This window comes from Melospiza georgiana, chromosome 5, assembly GCF_028018845.1.
Source record: "Melospiza georgiana isolate bMelGeo1 chromosome 5, bMelGeo1.pri, whole genome shotgun sequence".
Lineage (NCBI taxonomy): Eukaryota > Metazoa > Chordata > Aves > Passeriformes > Passerellidae > Melospiza > Melospiza georgiana.
The window spans coordinates 48,021,543-48,027,542 of NC_080434.1; positions in this window are offsets into that span (position 1 = coordinate 48,021,543).

A 6,000-nucleotide genomic window follows, 5' to 3' on the forward strand; every position below is an offset into this window, starting at 1 on the left:
ATATGTAGTCATTATTTACTTAATTAAGTCTATTTTTTTCCCTTCAAAAAGGCTGCTATGCCTTCTGGAACAGGAGAGGGAGCAAGTCTGTGCTCATCCAGGTGAAGTCCTGAACTGGAGCAGCACAACACGTCAGTGACATGTGGACAATAAAGCCCAGAGCTCCTAATTCCTACATTTTCTTAGGCTCCTCAGGGTGCCCTTGGCACACATCCACACCCCAGACAACTTTTCCTTTTTCCCTTGCCCACTAGCTTGTATGACCCTGAGATATTTACCCAGGTTGATTGTTTCACAAGTAAACCACCTGCTCTTGTTCCAGTAAAGTCACCTGGCTCTGAGAAGGGCTGGAGTTCCACTAATTAACACCACTAACAGCCCCAAAGTGACTCCTGGGAAGTACAGCTGTGTGAAGACAAATTATAAGTATAAATGATTTTACAAGCAAAAATGAGAATATCCCTTCTATAATTATTAAACTTTTGGCTACTTTGATATTAACTTAGAATAATGTAGTATACTTCAACTATTTGGTGGGTAGTGTAATAGCCACTTAAATGTCTTGCTTCTGCTTCTTCTGAAATCCAAAGGGACATCTTCCCTTTGAATGCACTAGATTTTTAATTAAGGCTGCTTTAATAAAGCTGAGGATCTGGACCTTGTCAGTACTGGAGATGGGAAAATGGAAGAAAAGCTCTGCCATTTATTTCAATGAAAATGAAGATATATTCAAGGTACTAGCCAAAAGTTGCTTTACTCAAACACTATGTTTTAATATAGCTGTTTATCTAAATTTGAGAATGTTATGACTGGTTAATAAGCATTTAGTTAAAAAAAAAATCAAGATGTTCAGATTCTATATTTCTTTTCTAACCATAGATCTCATGAGGATTCTAACAGCAGTTTAAAGTTAATAAAAATATTTCTTGCTCCTCATGGCCCCTGAGTTCAAATTCAGCCTGTGCTCACTGATGCTCTTCATGAATTAAATTGCTCATAATTCTCCATTCATTCTAGTGGGACTTTATAATCTAATGGAAGCCATTAAATTGAACAGTCCAGTCCCATTTAGCTGCCAGGCTCATCATAAAGGAAATACTGCAAACCAAATAATGAGATTAAATAATCAGACAGCTATAAGATTGTATGTAGATTGCACTGTTTGAAGCCTATTTAAAAAGGTAGGACAATTTATGTCTCTTATATTCCATTATAAACCTGTAAATTTGCTGACTACATTTGCAAATTCCTGTTTGAAAATTGCTATGGAAAATTTCCATCAAGGCATTTCATCAGTGCTATCTAGCTTTCAGAGTAAGGAAGGCACTTAAGAATCTGAGATTTTCCCCCATGTTTAACATGTGTTGAGTCCAGGTTTTCAGTCTTGTGTCTTCTGCTCTGGGGCTTCCCAGCAGCTCAGGGACTCTGGCATGCATGTCCAAGGGCAGAGTCATCCTTGACAAAAAGACATGTAGGAATCTGAGCAGCCGAGTTCTCTGCAGTGTAGGTCTGCTGAGAGCTGTGAAACTTACTGATTCTCACTACATGGAAACCACCCTCCATCCTCAATTGTTGCTGTCTTCTCTCAGCCAAATGGTTCTCATTTCATACGTGTATCTTCAGGGGCATGAGGGACCTGCTGTATGAAACTCTTAGCCTTAGAATTTTTGATACATAATAGCATGGTAAATTCATTAGTCCCCTTCCTATATCCTTTGCTATAAAAGTGGATTACATAATTGCCAAGAAGAGATAGCTCCAAGTACCTAAACAACATTTTTGCAATGAAGCCTGTAGTTGAAGCTCTGTGGTTTCTTCACAGGAACTCTTTCAAAGTGAAGTAACATTCTGTCTTACCTGTCTTCATGGTTAGATATTGCAAAGAGTACTTGTGCTGTGTACCTAGTGCAGGTAGTGTTTTTTTCTATTTGTAACAGAGCATGAGATTGTCTTCCAAAATGCTCTTGGGGTAGAGTCACAGCTTCTCTCCACTAAAGCATGCCTGAAACTCCCACATCAGCAGGTTTCTACACAGGCACTTCTGATTCATATGGCAGTACAGTCGAGCTGTAATTGGCACATGCACTTATAAAGGGAAAACTATGACCACATCCATCTAGAAATAAGCCCTGACTTTTTAAAACATTACACTGAATCATTAGGACACGCTATGCTATCTTTCTCAGAAAACCACCTGAATGTCTCATCACTCAGAATAAAATGATCCATAAGGAAGTGGCCTTTGGTTTGCAAATGCAGGCAAAATGCTGACACAAGTGGAAAGGAAACAATTTTCCCAGTGGGAGACCTGTGGGTGCCATGCAGAGCGCTTTTGTGACCCACACAGTGGGGCAGCCTGCAGCAGACCAAGCAAATATTCTTCTGCCCTTGAAAACAGGAAAAAAGTTACATGGCAAAAAAGTCATACAGCTCCCTACTCCAAGAAAATTCAGTCATAAAGGCCTATGTGTTTAGCAGTAAGAAAATCAGGGCTGCAAAAAGAAAATTGCTTTTAAAATAAGTTAAAGATGCAATACTAATATAACTAAAGACATCAGCTGTAATGAATCATTGGACTACTTCGTTATTTAACTGACTTGATCCATTTTATCTTGAAACGTTTTTATAAAATGCACACTGATCAATTTAATTGGGGCACAACTTTCACTGAAAGAATAAATTTGTGTCAGTGTGCAAGTGACAGTAATATATTTCTGCCAATAAGAGTGAAGAATAACATTAAAGAATGCAGAAGAACAAAGTGCTCCTTTCTTAGGACATAAGCCAAGACGTAAGCACTGAGGAATGGTTTGATGTCATAATGGAAGGTAAACACCGCACTGACAATATCAGGGTCAAAAAAGTGCACAATGAAATACAGAGATGAGAGTACATTTGAGACTAAGAAGGAATATGTCTCTGATAATCTTTCTCTCTCTCTTTTGCTTTTGTCCTTCATGTTACTCAGAAACAGTTTTTTGTTATTCAAAATCAGAAACGGGCTCCTACTACAGAAACGTTACTTGTTTCTTTCCTATCTCAAACATTAGAAATATTTTTCTGATTTAGGGTGACATACCCCCTGGATAATCAGTGATGATGGTTTCAATCTTGATTCTTTTCTCTCTCAAGTGGCAAGGGGTAAAAGTGGACATGGAGGTGCCATATCAGGGTGACCCAGACTTGCTCCTGGGCACGAGGCTCCTCCTTGGGGTCATCAAGCAGCACCAGCTGGTGTTCCTGGTATAGACTGAGGGGCTTGTGGATTTTCTTTAATATTATCTTTTATTAACTGGGTCATCTGCAAAGGTTTGTGGATATTTATACACACAGAGAGATGGGACAGGAGACTGGAACCATCCAACTACCGGCAAATTCAACTTCACATTCAAACCAGGCCTGTCAGCAAGAAACTCTTGTTCAGAAACACATGTATGCCCAGACTGCCACCTTTAGATATTGTTCTTACAGGATCAGTCATGAACTCAGCAATAATAATGAGCAACACTTTTTCTACTCTTCTGAAGATTTGAGTAGACAGAGCCAACAAGAACTATGTGAAATTGAAAAACTCCTGGAGATACAAGGTGACTCATGGGCAGCATAGGTGAAAAGCTTTCAAGACAGGTGAAAAAAAGGTCAATTGTGAAGAATGCCAACAATTTGAGACATACAGCATTTGATAAACCTACACTTCACATGTGTAAACCTCTGCATAAATGGTAACTGGCTCATCTTCATAACACTCTAGCAAGCTTCTCTCTTCCTTTGTAAGATAGAAACTTGAAACAAGTAGATGCATTACCCAGTATGATGGATCAGTAGTATAACCAGGACCAGAATGCAACAATTTCCATTTCCCTGTTTAAAACAAAACAGAGCACACAATTGGTTGGGCTTTCCATCTTTCCAAATTTGATCAAAGTCCATCTGAGCCCTACCCATGAGGACCACGTTGCACTCAGTGGAATTTGTTTCACCCACAAACAGGATCACCTCTTATTTGTGTTTGTCTTATATAGAACCATAAAATGCTTTTTGATTATTTGTTTCATTGATTTTTTAACTTCTGTTTGATTTAAAGATCTTTACCAATCTACCACAGTGCTTTCCCTTCTTGCACAAAGACCAGCTCTCTCACGTACTGATATTTTGCAAGTACAACTCTTGAGCTGTTTCTAGGAGATATTCACTGTAGTATCTCTTAAAAACAGATTTGTTTAATTAAGAACTCAAAGTGTCACATTTCCATACCACTGCAATTACCAGGTAACAGTGTTTTTACTTTTAAAATACCATTTCCAAGTATATCATCTCACTCTGTGACTTGTAATTCTTCTGGATAAACATGTTTGAGATCTGTGATGGTCTCCCTGGTGATGGTTGCCATAGTGCTTCACAGGATTTTATTTCTGCTCATTCCTCAAAAGCAGGACTGTGGCTCTCTGTGGGAGGCCCAGAGTTGCACTAGTCTCAGATTTTATTGTCTTTGCTATTCTGCCCCCAATAGGGAATAAACTACTCACACATGCCACTGTCATCTTTACCCTAAACCACCAATTCTGCTCAAAATGCATGTCACAAATTATTCTCTTCCTTTTCTTAGCACCTTATTACATCTTATTTCCCTGGTTTCTACTTAGTTTTCATCTCAAGCAGAGATTATTCTCTATTTAAAATTTCAAACTACATTTTATAACATCATAAACGATACACCAAGTTTTAATAATTTCAGCTATGCTTAAATATACTTTAAAATAATTTCAAATAGGAAATAGTAAAACTAGTGTGATGCTAGTGACTCCAAATGCTATGCTGCCCACAGGAGCAAATACACCTGCCTTGGGCCAGTTCAGCCTTACTCACATTGAGAAATACCTTACCCAAACACCATCTCCTTTTTGTTTGGATGCTAGTGTATTTGAAGAAGTAGATAATTTCCACTACCTTTGCTTTATGTTAAAAGGCACTTTCAGCAGTTTCTTGTCTAAACAAGTCAAAGCTGAAGGATCATCTCATAAAATAAGCATAGAATCTGGTCCAATGCAGTTTTGAAGTCAATGGTTCAGACTGGGATTTCTAAAGGGCATATATACAAAATTTGTCACAATGGAACCTCTCCTCATGGTAGATAGAAGAGTCCTTTTCAATTAATAAGCACTGAGAAATATATATATACACATATTATTATATAAAATAGTCATTATTTTCTCTCTTCTGCAGGATTTGCATCTTCTCAATGATTAAGGAACAAATAAAAATAGATTAACTTTCCTAAAGCCCAATTAAATTTTTGAGATTTATTTAACCTGAGGACAACTTGGCACAAAATACACAAGAAAAGTGCAGGATGTGATTGAAGATGATCAAAAAGGAAAAAGCTCTCTGAGAAGCATGGGCACAAGGCAGTGCCCTTCCAAACTGCCACACAGCTGCTCAGGCAGCTGGAATTATAACACCACTGGCTCTGTGGCCCTAGAGCCAGCCCCAAGAAAAACAGTTCGCATGAGTAACAATGCTTGCCCACACAGGATCCTGCATTGTGGACCCATCCTTCTCTAGGATCTGCAGCATGGTGTGGCAGGATGGAGATTATGGAAAGGCCACAGCAAAAATGCAAAATGGCTTTCTCCAACCCACAAAAATTTAAATTGGAGGCATTGTCCTGTTCCTGGACAAATAACTTTAGAAGATTTTCCAGCTTGTAATGCAGTGACAAAATGTGTTTTGGGGAAGAGTAATAATCCATCTTACAATTAGTGTCCATTCTAATGGACACTAGCAAGCTCACCTCCCTGGGCTTGCTCAGCCATAGCAGTGGACAAAGGGTCCAAATTTTGCCTATTCCTGTTTCTTGGTGGTAGACAGACCTGTCTACCTGAATGGAGACTGACTGGAGAAACTGTGTAAATTTTAAATTTAGATCATCTTTATCCAGTGCAATACTTCTCCTTTCTGAACATTAACAAAGCTGTAAGTGCTGAATAATAAAAGTGATAA